General features: G+C 35.7%; 1 protein-coding gene across 1 annotated transcript in view; it reads right to left on the bottom strand.

Annotated features, from left to right (window-relative positions):
• LOC145682699 (uncharacterized) overlaps nucleotides 1–5,079 on the bottom strand; it is a 101,308-nt gene extending 96,229 nt beyond the window's left edge. Inside the window, exon 1 of the mRNA XM_081754087.1 lies at nucleotides 4,933–5,079. The gene's annotated coding sequence lies outside the window, so the exon portion shown is untranslated. The remainder of the gene's footprint in view (nucleotides 1–4,932) is intronic.
• Nucleotides 5,080–13,518: the final 8,439 nt, after the last annotated feature.

Raw genomic sequence — 13,518 nt, 5'->3', positions numbered from 1 at the left:
CCGGATCAGTGCTTCGCGTGCTAACAAAAGACTTGGCATGATGAAAATTGCAGCCAGATTGGTAATCCATGCTCTGACAGAGGTTCATAGGTGGGAATGTGTGCGCCTTCAACGTTACAATGAGGAAGGTGATGACATTTGCACCGCATAATTGCAAGTGACGAAACGTGGGGAAGATCCTATGAGCCTGAATTGAAACGTCAGTCGAGTGAATGGCGCCACCAAGAATCTCCACAACCGAAGAAGCTTAGGCAAGAGCCAGCAAACGTGAAGGTGATTATATCATACGACTACGAAGGCATTATCCTGTCACATCAAATTCCACCGGGCGTTACAGTCAATGCTTCATACCTCAGTCACCATTTGCGACCAGCATTGCGGCGCAAACGTCCTCACCTCCTGGATTCTGGACCTATACGACAATACCAGATGCCATACAGCCAATCCATAGAGACACGATTTTTTGATGACACGCGAAAATGCGAAATGTATCAGTTTTGTATGATAATGTTGTGTACGGTACCTAAAATATATATTTTTTCACTATTTGTTAGGCCATATAGCGCTGGCGAATAAACGCAAAATTCTGTCAAATTAGCGAAATTTACAAGTCTTGATATTCAACGAAATTTACGCAAAAGCGACAATTTTTCGACGCTCTTACGATTTATTTATTACCATTATTTGGTAATCACTAGCAAAGTGATGAAAATTCCCATTTTTGAGAAAATAGACCACCATGAATTTTTGAAACTTTACAAGCGGTTACAAAATGAGCTCCAACCGGTATCTACTGGTGAAGTGGATAATGTGGAAGAAGTGTTGCCGGGTGTTAGATGCAGGGGTAAAAGTGGTTCTGAAAAACTGGGGGACGGGTGATGTCACGCTGTCCTCCGTGCATATATTTGCCCATTGTATTTTTTTTTTTTTTAGAAAGCGGAAGTACGTCTTAGATATTTTGTGGAAGTAGAGGAACGGCGTACTCCTGCATCTGCCTCACTTCTACCCCCAGTTAGATGAGCATTCAGAAATCTCTGGAAAGTGTCTCCAACTAATGTACATATCAGTTTCTAATGTTGATGTGGAGAGATCTTTCTTACAGTGCCCGACAAAACAACAAATGTAACACCAGATGTGTCATGATGATTGATGATTGGAAATTAAGGTGAAATAAAATGTAACTAATTGTAATTGCCACGGAAAATAGTGTTCTTGCATTGAAGTTTTATTTACCGATTTTATCCCGCTTTATGCATTTTTTTTTTTTACAACGAAATTACAAATTCTTGTTTACTACAAAACCGTGTCTCTACCAATCCAGTACAGACTCTGTTACGACGATGGGGTTGGCAGGTTCTAGAGCACCCGCCATACTCCTCGGATATGAGCCCCTGCGATTTTGATCTTTTCCCAAGAATGAAAGAACTTCTCAGGGGCAAACGTTTCAGAGACATTCCCAGCATAGTTCGTGCCTTAAGGCGCACTGTCAACACCCTCTCACAAAGTGGGGCTTTGACAGGTATTCAACGGTTACCAGACATCTGGCGAGGGGTTCAACAGGCTGGCGGAGACTACATCGAAGGACTGTAAGCTTCTCGAAGTGAGTGATTCATTACATTCCATTTCACAACTATGTTACCACTTCGAGTTAAATGGCCCTCTTACATATACCTTACATTAGAAATACGTATACACTTAATATTACTACAATTCAGTTATGACGACGGTGTTGTTAGTGATTAAAAGCTTGCATTATTTCATGTAAAAGAACTTACGATTACTCTTCACCAGTCTTCGTAGTTTCAGGGGAGATAAATTTAGCAAAAATGGAAAAAGAGATTTTTTCGATAAAGCGTCAACCGCATAGTAACACTTTAATGGTTCCAGACTAGTAACTCTGCACATGCAGACATAAAATACAACTTTTTAAAGCCTTATGTCCCACGTTATGCACCGAAGCTAAGGGAGACGATGATGATGATGATGACATAAGTGGGAGTAAAGATTAGAACTCTGCGAAAACTACCGTATACGGTGTTTGTCCACCACGAAGATCAGTTGGCGCGGGTTGGAATCAACCCAGGAATCCCATACATGAGATATGAATGCTTTTCCATTGAGACACCTTGGCCCCAAAATACAGCTTTTGTACTCTGTACAGAAATATTCTGTCATCACAAATTAATATCTAATACAGTTTTCTTTCACTTGCAATCACCTATTTTAATCGTTAAATGGTGCTATATCAATTTATGGTGACACAGTTTTGTACAATTTGCATAAGAAACATAAATTATGGTTTAGGAACTGCAATATATAAGATATCCGAATATACGTGGAACTTATTTTGAACATGCGTGGAACGTGAGAATATTCAACTGGAAGTCTGCAGTTGTAAGCTCATAAGAACGTACTGTTAAACAAGGAAGCAATGATAAATAGTGTTGTAACTTGTGATCCTTACTGATCGAAGGATCCGAAATGTGTACAAAAAGGGTTCGACTCAAGGATCTTATAAAATAGAGGATCTGCCCTTACAACAAAATCTTGAAGCCATATGTCACAGTTTTGCTACCTCTACTCTGCCCACTCCGCCCAATAGGATCGCAATGTTTTGAGCCAACAATCATGGCGGAAACGAAAGTAGCCAATCAGACGATGACATAAACGAGAGTAGCCAATCAGACGTGCCGATGCTCGGTTGTTTTTTGGCTTCATCGATTTAATAGTATGAAGATACATATAGACAGATCCTCTATTTATAACATCCTTGGTTCGACTCGTCCCAGTGAGGTGTCTGAAGTAAAATCTGACGGTGATAGTAATGTGTGAGGAAAATGTTAAAATATGGCTGTACTAACTGGCGTCGTAGATTCAAATATTAAGGAAAATTAAAACAGCTATTTGAATTAAATGATGTGGGAAAGGATAAAACATTAAGATTTCAAGGAACTCCTAATCACCAATTCCTTATATTCTTAGGTTGTAGGAAAAAAAAAGTATGTTGCTAAGCCTGATTAGAAATGAGACGAATATTGACATTAATAAGGACAAATGAATCAGTTTGTGGCTTAACATGGTATTGAGGTACAGCTAATTATGAAACAAAAAGAAAGAGGTTAAGTTTAGAGATGTCCCTCCGTTTCTTTTACAAAAGTTAGTAAAATTTACAGGAGAAATGAGGTAAGAAATGCTTATTTAGGGTTCTTATGTGATGTTTAGTTGTGTAAGTGGCAGTAAAGTTATGTTTAATACGAGAAAAGATATGTAGAAGTTGGTACTATTTGGAAGACGCGAATGGTTTCGATGATTCAGGAGCATGGTAGTCCTATAGAATGGCGAATCGATGCGTTGGATGTGATATTTCTACAATGAGTTCTACAGAATTATATAAGAATAATGAAGTACCATGGATTACTGAAGTTAAATGACAAATGAAGCTTCTATGAGAACTTGTTCCAGTCACTGTTCTAATCTTACTAAAGTTTTACCTGGTAACTTAACCTAACCTAACAATTTTTAACGTTTTAACGGTTTTTTTGTAGATTTGGAACTCAAAGGCCATCTCTAAACCGAAGACGAAGGAAGAAATTCGTAGTGAAAAAATACTAAAGAAAGGAATATGTAAAAGGAAATTTTGTGGTTTCAAAATATTCACTTCTCACTTTCGGAGATGCTAATTGTTACATATGAGTTAATAAAGGATAGAGCTTTTGGAAGAATCGAGGACGAGTATCATAAACAAAGACACATTAACAGATTAAAACCGTTTGTGTCGCAAAAGGTGTGAGCAAGATAGCAGAAATCGACGAAAGCAAATTCGAGAAAAAATACAATGTTGAAAGAGTAATGGACAGAGAGTGAGCGTTTGGAGGATTGGAGAAGGTGGAAGGTCATTTTTAATAACAGTACCAAACAGAGGATGTTGCGTTTTCTCTAACAAGCCAATGGATCGAACCAGGAACGTAAATAATTAGCAAATGTTGATGGCCGGACAAGAAACTATTTAGTAAAGGATACAATTATCTCATGGTGAACCACAGCATAAACTTTGTAGATGCGGTTACAGGTACTCACACGAACACAATTTAACAAACGTAGAGAAGTGTTAAAGAAAGTCTCCCACACCAGTAAAAAAGTATTTCACATACTTACTAGCCCACAACATATTTAACAAGGAATCATTTTACAAAGGGGAAGAGCCTTTTTGAAGATCCTCAACACTGCAAGACGAAAGGATTGGTGAAGATTTCAGTGGAAGGTAAGTGTTATCTTGTCATATTTAGTTTACGCGCATATTAGCAATCGCGGAGGCGCCTGCTCCCTACGGACGCAAACTCTGTCTCTCTACCCATACTGTCATCCTGGTGCGATCCTGTCCTGACTCGATTAGATAGCATGCGTGCGTTTTAGTGGACACCTAGTATAAATTGATTTGTGTTTTTAAGTTGGTTCGTGTTTTATATTCAGCCCTTCTAAATTGAACCTGTACCCGTTAATACAACTCCTTCCTTAAGAAACACTATCTACAGTAGTACGAGTGGATTTTCTGAGTTCATATGTCATTAATATAAGTATGTCCCCAATGAAATGGGTTAGTATGAATAAAATTACCATTTAATGCGTCGAATATTGTAAATGTGTACAATACTTTTATATTGATTTTCCTGTGATATGCCTAAAAATAAAGCTTCACACAGAGAAACTAAGAATTTAAGAGTATACAACTTCTAAAATTAAGTTTAATTATGTTATGAAATGGATATTTTTGATTGAATTACTATGGAATCGAATCATTGAATGAATAATTTCAAGCAAAACTTCACCTTTAATTATGTTTAAAAACATTTTCATAAATCAATATTTTTCAACCATTTTAATATATTTGTTAAGATATGTTATCATATTACTTATGAATATATAATATCATACCTTCAAAAACCGAAATATTAATATCCTGTTGTCATTAAAAATCAAAAAAGTTTATCACACAATCTGAAGAACAAAAAATTTTTCGATCATCTCTATTCTAAATTAAATAGTTCACAAATATAAATTCAGTGTTTACAGAAACATGACACTTTCATAACTATAAAATTTGTTGTTCAATTGTTTCGTTGAATTGTCAATTGTTTAGTTCAAACATAAAAAAAATGCTGCTGTTTTCGAATGCATTACATTTTAAAAATTAAACTATATTAGTTCCAGAATTTTATAAATGAACTATAATTTGTATTCTCAAATTAAAGATGAATTAATTTTCTGATGAGTAGCTTTTCCTAATGTATTAACGTTTAGAAAAAAATAAGGTGGAACGTGACTGCAACTGAAATCAATCATAGCTACTTAACAATATCACAGATCACATAGAATATTACATTATTACATTCTAAAAGATGCATTTTCTCATGTTTTAGGATCAAAAATCCGATATATTTTAATGAAAAATTTTCTTGTAGGCCTTATAAGGCCTTATATATGGAGAACTACATATTGTGTAGCCAAACCCGAACTGTCACTTAACTCAGTGTGATGTTTATTCCGTAGAAAATACGAGAACTCGATTTAATGGCCGTTCAAAAATTTTGAGGTCCCTTATCCAATTGGATCAAAGCATCCAATATATTTCAACAAAAATTTTTTATATTCCTTATATCTGGAGAACTACATATAGTGTAGCCAAACCCAAACTATCAGTTAACTCAGTATGATGTGCTTATTTCGTAAAAAATAAGAAAACTCGATTTATTGGTCGTTCAAAAATTTTGTGGCCTCTGATCCAAAAATTAGTTATTGGCCAAGATCGCAATTTTTTTTATTCATTTTTAGTTTTCCTAAAATTCTTGTTATATTCTAAATTGTACTAAGACAAATAATAATAAGGCAAAATCGTTTAGTGTAGCAGGGATACTAATATCAAAGTGTGCAAATACACCTTCCATTCCAAAAGAAACCGAACTTTTGAAAACAAATAGTACCACTAGTGCCATCTGTTGTAATATTTTACCGGTAGATGGCGTAGTCCCTCATTGACGACTGGTATAAATGTCATGACATTTGGATGCACGGCAACAAAGTTATTGCGTTTCAACTGTCAGTGTGTTGTGTACATCGGTCGGAAAATGAGTTTCAAACAACGAGCTGCAATTGAGTTTTGTGTTAAACTGGGTAAAACTTTTAGTGAAACGCACCAAATGCTACAAAATGCATATGGTGATGAGTGTCTATCCCGTACGCAAGTTTATGAGTGGTTCAGGCGATTCAAATCGGGTAGAGAGACGCTGGATGATGACGAAAGATCAGCCCGTCCCAGAACCTGATTATCGGAAGAAAACATCGAAAAAGTGCGTGAATTCATCAAACATAACAAAAAATCGTCGGTGAAAGTTATTGAAATGGAATTAGGCATTCCTCAAACAACCGCATACCGCATTTTGACCGAAGTTTTGGGCCTTAAGAAGGTTAATTCGGGGTTTGTATCACACAAACTCACCGAAGACCAAAAAGTTGATCGAATTGCGCATTGCAAAGACATCGTTAAAAGTGCTCGGCAGGATCGAAACTTCTTGAAATCGATTGTAACTGGTGACGAGACGTGGTGTTTTGAATATGAGCCCGAAACAAAGCGGCAAAGTGCTGAATGGAGAGCGCCGGATGAAGGAACACCCAAAAAAAGTCGCTTGGTGAAGTCAAAAGTTAAGGTGATGCTGATTTGTTTTTACGATTCAAAAGGAATTATCCACAAAGAATTTGTTCAGCCCGGCCAGACAGTCACTGGAGAGTTTTACTTGGGCGTCATGAAGCGTTTGCTGGCAAGAATTCGTCGTATTCGGCCTGAATATCGCGAAATCGGCAGTTGGACTCTTTTGGACGATAATGCACCATCACATCGTTCGCGACTTGTAACTGAATTTTTGGTCAAAAATCACATTATTCGGTTGCATCATCCGCCCTATTCAACAGATCTCGCTCCGTGCGATTTCTATCTGTTCCCGAAACCGCATTTGGCGATGAAAGGAAAGTGGCACGCATCGATTGATGCCATTGAGAAGGCGATGACCGCCGTCCTAAAGACCATTCCAATAAAGGACATGGAGAAGTCGTTTGACAACTTGTTGGAGCGTGCAAATATGTGTATCGATGCAGAAGGGGAATACATTGATTAATAAAAATGATTTGTTCCAAAATGTACATTACTTTTTTGTTTTTTTAAAACGTTCGGTTTCTTTTGGAATGGAGGGTGTACTCTGCGAAAGCTGTGAAGTTTTCTGTGTAATTTCTTTTTATTAAAGCGAGTGTAGCAAAGCTCCTACCATTCAACCCGATTGTCATTTATCTGTTCCTCAAAAACTCTCGCAAGATTTATCCAATTTTAATTAAATTTGATATTGCATTCAGGCAATCGGCAAAAATAACCCTTTTGTTTGGGATTGCAATCCATTAATCATAAGGGGCAAAGTTCAAGGCCTCTATATACAGAATAATTTTCCAGTAAAGTTTATTCAACATTGGTAAAACAAATTGTACGTCTTCATGGCATCCGATTACTTCCGTTGGTTGTGTATTACTTTGGTAAAGGAGTAGGGGGTTAAAGGCTTAACTTGCCCTAAACTTTTGGACTTTTTATTTCAATAATATAAGAAAAAGTAAATTCTTCAATAACGTCCGTTAAAATGAAGATTTTAATGCAATATGGCGTATATTTTCGGTATTGTCCCAGTTTCGGTAAACATACATTTGTAAAATTTAAGGAAGAAGTGTGTTGATTTATTTAAGAAGAATAATGCACAAGTACTTAAAATATATTGGGCTCTTACCTCTCACATGTATAATAAGTTAGAAATACAAAATACAAAGTGTGCACTTTAACACGTAATACTCCAAGCCATTATGACGTGAAGTGCTATATGAAGGCAGTGTACAAAGGGATAATGCGCAACCACAGCTGTGTCGCAAAGCCGTGCAGCACTTATAAGGCAAGTGTTCTTTTCTTTTTTTTGCCATATGAAGCGTTTTTTCCACTATCCTCGTTTACGAGCACACCCACTGTTGCTGACGCGCCTGCTTCCTATGAAAGTATCTCTCTACCATGCGGCACCCTGAGCCACTCCTGTCCTTAATTGGTTAGATAACATTCGAACGTTGTATTGCATACGTTGGTTCATGTTTTTCTTCGCACGGCCTTCTTTAAGGCATATGTTCCCATATTAGACCCTATATTTATACTCATAAAGGTTTAGCTCTCCCAAAGTCAATCTGCAACACTAATGCAATTGTTCACTTCTAAGATAGAAAAAGTGATATTCCTGGTGAAAAAAAGTTAATATACTATGAAGAGAGTAAGCATGAGGAGTGTCTGCGAAATTTGAGTCAGGCTTTCATCGCCAAATACAACATTGCTGTGTATTGCCAGGCTCTCTACTCACTCGACTTTGCGTGTAACTTTTGGTTATTTGTCAAGTTGAAAAGCCACTAAACGGAACCTGACTTGAGTCAAAAGATGACATCATGCAGAATCAGGGTGACTACCCAGAAAAAATATTTCGTACTAACCTATGCAGAAAAAAGTACTAAATCTGGGGAAAAAGTACTAAAATTTTATCTGCCAGCATTTCATCCTATTGATGACATTTTACGATATTAATATCTTATCAGAAAGTTTCCGGCAACTCCACCTCCCCCGTGGGTGGGGAGTGATCCCCACATTCTTGAAAGAACCCCCAACTTTAAATTTTGCACAGTCAAAATTCGACACAAACTGTGCAAACCACTTATTACCTCCCAATTTTGACTTTACACCCTCAAACTAAAAATCCTGGCGGTTCCCTATTTAATTACCGTATTAGAACTCACTTTAAAACCACTAAAGTAACACAAGTATAACAAATATAGAGGATGTCGAGAGAAAACAAGAAATATCATAAAATGGTCTTATTGAGAAAATCGTGTTTTAATTCCTTAATAGCCTACTGTTTAAATGGATCACCAAATATGTAATATTGTTTACTGTAGTCATTTATTAGTTGGAGGAGGCACTTACGTTCCATTTTCGCTCTTCTAAATACCACTGTTGAAAAAGAAAACAGGCAGAGAAAAGTTATCAGGAACTTTGAAATTTTCGCACATTTTCAAACTTTCATGAGATTCCTTTTTCTCTCCCAAATGTATTTATGAGAAAAGAAGAGGAGGAGAAAAGTAATAGATTCCTTTTTCTCTCCCAGATGTATTTATGAGAAAAGAAGAGGAGGAGAAAAGTACTAGATTCCTTTTTCTCTCCCAGATGTATTTATGAGAAAAGAAGAGGAGGAGAAAAATACTAGATTCCTTTTTCTCTCCCAAATGTATTTATGAGAAAAGAAGAGGAGGAGAAAAGTACTAGATTCCTTTTTCTCTCCCAGATGTATTTATGAGAAAAGAAGAAAAGAAGAAAAATACTAGATTTGTTGGTGAACGTACTAGAACACTATAATATTATTAAAGGTACGAGATCTAGTACGAAAGGACTAGCAGTGGTCACACAGTGCAGAATGCGATGGTATGGTTGCTCACCAATCCAAAAACTATGTTCCAGGAATGTTTCAAACAGTGGCGGGAGCACCGGGGAAAGTGTGTGAATTACCAAGGAGATTACTTTGAAAGGGACTAGTGTTTCGGATTTCCAAATCAATATTTTTGCCAACCAAAAGTTCGATAGTTTTTGAATACACCTCGTATATAACTTTGGCGTTTTTTCGTTAGATGCTATTAATATCACAAAATTTAATAGCAATTTGTGGATACTATGAAAATGCTTTCTATATTTTTGGTCTTCTTCATTGAGTTATTCCCCGAAATTCAAAGAAGTTACGAAGAGAGGTTCGAAATTCTTTTTTTTTTTTTTTTTTTTACTGTAGTCTTGCCAAACGTTAAATGTTGACATGGCATTAAACATCTTTATGAAAATTAGCGTAATATCCCCATGCCGTAAGCGTCGGTGGACCAAAAATGGGCAACTAACGACATCTCGCCAATAGTTGGCGGCCCCATAGCGACGATCCGCGGTGGCCCCAGTTCTGTTTTGAAAATTATATCACTAAAGGCTCACAGTGGCAGAGCCGCAACGAAACGCCAATGAACCAGAAAATTACTCCCTGCAAAAAAAATGTTAAATCGCCTATATGTGTGATTTATTTACATTAAGGTGAATCTAAAAGACACTAAGAAAAAAGTACCCCGAGGGTGGCGCGAACCACGAATCTTATGATTATTAGACGTGTATATTTTTCCCGACTTCCCCACAGAGGCGATGAAGAACATCTCGCTTGTAGACGGATAAATCGTTGATGTCTTTTTAATTTGGCCAATCAGAGTGCTCTTTTAACTATAAATATTCGATGATAACCGTTTGGGATCATAAGATAAGATGCGTTCGCCATGTAATTTTATAACAAAATGACGTGCATCTATTAACTTTATTTCATAGTTTTACCATATAATGATCGGCGACAGTTGCCATCTAAATTTATACAATTATACGCACTAATCTCAAGATTATTCTCTTCACGATGTAAGGACAGGGTTTACTCTTGACCCCCGGAGCTTACTTTAAAAACAATTCGTCAGGAAAAATATATATATATACAATAACAGAATACACATAACTGCGATAGTTAGTGCTGGTCCCTTCGCGATTCTCCGCGACGAATCAAAGGAGGCGGATCAAAATGAGGTTCTCACTGCTACGCGATTGTAACTTCAACATCCCGACTCTAGATATCTGTTTCGACTCGACGAAATCCTGCCGCAAATAGCACACTAACATCAATCCTCCGACACGTCGCTGTATCGATGGTCGACATTTACCGGCAAGTGGGCCACTAGGTGTTTGTTGGCGACGTTTACGGCATGGGGATGTTCAATGTGTAATTATGCTATCTGAGGTACTCGTTTTCTTCGCACGAGAAGAATAGACTTACGAAAAATATTTGAATCGCTCAGCCCACTCAACCTTCTTATAATAGCATTTCAATGAAAGTGTAATGATAGAAATGAAAAATGTGATCAAAAAGTACTGTGAATGTAGTAACACAGTGCCATCTATCGAAGTTGTAATCATTTTAATTAGTAAGCCCAGTAGCCGAAAACTTTCGTGTAATCAGTGTCGAGTTTGAATGAGTTGTGACACGTTAGTTAGCTTCCAGAGGCAGAATAATGAGTGTCTACCAACATTAAGTTTTGTTTTAAGCTGCAAAAAAGTGCCAAAGAAGCTCACGATATGTCATGGTGGGCACAAAAACCGGTTTTCCGGTTTTAGAAAAACCGAAACCGGGTTTTGAAAATTTTCAAAAAAACGGTTCCGGTTTTCACCGAAACCCGTTCGGTTTTTCAGAAACCGGTTATCGGTTTTCTCCAAAACCGGTTCGGTTTTTCACCTGATCCGGTTTCGGTTTCCTTCAAAACCGATTCCGTTTTTTCCCAAAATTTGTTCTATTTCTGACCAGAATGGTGTTTCGTTGTTCTCGGGAAACCGAATCCATTTCCACAGAAGTAGTTTTATGTGCTTTCATAAAGTTTTCACCGAAACCAGTTTCGGTGAAAACCGAACCGGTTTTGGTTTCGGTAAAAAAACGAACCGGTTTTGGAGAAAACCGAAATGTCGGTTTTTCGGGTTTCGGTTTTATAGGAACCTGTTTTCGGTTTTTATAAAAACCGGTTTTGCCCATCCCTAGTCAAAACCCTGTGAGTGTATGGCGATGAAGATATGGTGGTATGAGCGATTCCAAAGTGGCAAAGAATTGGTTGAAAACGAGCAAAGATCGAAATGTCCATCGGCGATAAAAACTGATGAAAATTGTGCAAACAGTGGCACTAATGATTTGATCAAACATGCAAATGACTATTCGACAGCATTTCGAAGAAATAACTGTCTCGTATGTGTCCGTGGGAAGCATATTAACCGGAGATTAAATGATTAAATGGCTTCCTTCTTCACCACGAAAACACCTTGTTTTTAATCCGCATCTGCCTTACTCACCAGATTTAGCACCATGTGACTTCTGACTCATCCATAAAATTAAAACCGTGCTTAAAGGAAAATGTTTTGACACCATTTCTGACATTGAGAAGACCACGGCAGAGCAGCTGAACCCCCTTCCAAAAGAAGCCTTCCAGAAATGTTTCCAGTCATAAATTCAACGTTGGGATAAGTGCATTGATAGCCAAGGACAGTACTTTGAAATCGAATTCCATCTAAGCTTATTACTTTGTTCCTAATAAAATTCCATATAAGCTTATTACTTTGTTTCTAATAAAATTCCATATAAGCTCATTACTTTGTTTCTAATAAAATTCCATATAAGCTTATTACTTTGTTTCTAATAAAATTCCATATAAGCTTATTACTTTACTCCTAATAAAATTCCATATAAGCTTATTACTTTATTCCTAATAAAATTCCATATAAGCTTATTACTTTGTTTCTAATAAAATTCCATATAAGCTTATTACTTTGTTTCTAATAAAATTCCATATAAGCTTATTACTTTGTTTCTAATAAAATTCCATCTAAGCTTATTACTTTGTTTCTAATAAAATTCCATCTAAGCTTATTACTTTGTTTCTAATGAAATTCCATATAAGCTTATTACTTTGTTTCTAATAAAATTCCATATAAGCTTATTACTTTGTTTCTAATAAAATTCCATATAAGCTTATTACTTTGTTTCTAATAAAATTCCATCTAAGCTTATTACTTTGTTTCTAATAAAATTCCATCTAAGCTTATTACTTTATTCCTAATAAAATTCCATATAAGCTTATTACTTTGTTTCTAATGAAATTCCATATAAGCTTATTACTTTGTTTCTAATAAAATTCCATATAAGCTTATTACTTTGTTTCTAATAAAATTCCATATAAGCTTATTACTTTGTTTCTAATAAAATTCCATATAAGCTTATTACTTTGTTTCTAATAAAATTCCATATAAGCTTATTACTTTGTTTCTAATAAAATTCCATATAAGCTTATTACTTTGTTTCTAATAAAATTCCATATAAGCTTATTACTTTGTTTCTAATAAAATTCCATATAAGCTTATTACTTTGTTTCTAATAAAATTCCATATAAGCTTATTACTTTGTTTCTAATAAAATTCCATATAAGCTTATTACTTTGTTTCTAATAAAATTCCATCTAAGCTTATTACTTTATTCCTAATAAAATTCCATATAAGCTTATTACTTTGTTTCTAATAAAATTCCATATAAGCTTATTACTTTATTCCTAATAAAATTCCATATAAGCTTATTACTTTGTTTCTAATGAAATTCCATATAAGCTTATTACTTTGTTTCTAATGAAATTCCATATAAGCTTATTACTTTGTTTCTAATGAAATTCCATATAAGCTTATTACTTTGTTTCTAATAAAATTCCATATAAGCTTATTACTTTGTTTCTAATAAAATTCCATATAAGCTTATTACTTTGTTTCTAATAAAATTCCATATAAGCTTATTGCTTTGTTTCTAATAAAAT

The sequence above is a fragment of the Thermobia domestica genome, chromosome 4 (assembly GCF_964235325.1).
Source record: "Thermobia domestica chromosome 4, izTheDome1.hap1.1, whole genome shotgun sequence".
In the NCBI taxonomy this organism is placed as follows: domain Eukaryota; kingdom Metazoa; phylum Arthropoda; class Insecta; order Zygentoma; family Lepismatidae; genus Thermobia; species Thermobia domestica.
The sequence above is the reverse complement of the archived record's forward strand: the minus strand, read 5'-3'. Positions and strand labels throughout refer to the sequence as shown.